At 31.9% G+C, this 405-nt stretch overlaps 1 protein-coding gene across 1 annotated transcript in view; it reads left to right on the top strand.

Annotated features, from left to right (window-relative positions):
* Positions 1 to 405, top strand: part of LOC119586583 (methionine aminopeptidase 2-like) — a 50757-nt gene that overhangs the window by 17026 nt on the left and 33326 nt on the right.

Here is a 405-nt window from a genome sequence, read left to right as displayed (position 1 = left end):
ACATGTCTTGTGTTTCTTTTTCTTTACCTGCCTGTCTCACTTTTCCTTTGAGTTTTTACCAAATGTTTTAATTTTTCAGCTGAGATTTGTTGTTAATTGATATGGAATATTCTCAAATTTCCTGTCATCTATCATGATACTGAAATTAATAGATGCATAAATGTTTAGAATGTCAGATTTCATTGGGATTTGATTAAGACTTCAAAAGTTGTGGTGGAAATAGATTTCAGAACTAATTGTAACAGTGTATTATTTTCTTATCTCAAAGTTCACCCCCAGATCCCAAAATTATGTTGACTGCTTTTAGATGAAAGTTAAAAATGAGTGGTTCACGCCTTGGGAAGGGTTTTGTATCCAACTAAGGGTCTTAAGTGATTTTAGCAAGGTTAAATATATGCATCAATC

This window comes from Penaeus monodon, chromosome 21 (assembly GCF_015228065.2).
Source record: "Penaeus monodon isolate SGIC_2016 chromosome 21, NSTDA_Pmon_1, whole genome shotgun sequence".
In the NCBI taxonomy this organism is placed as follows: domain Eukaryota; kingdom Metazoa; phylum Arthropoda; class Malacostraca; order Decapoda; family Penaeidae; genus Penaeus; species Penaeus monodon.
This window is presented reverse-complemented; position numbering and strand designations above follow the sequence as displayed.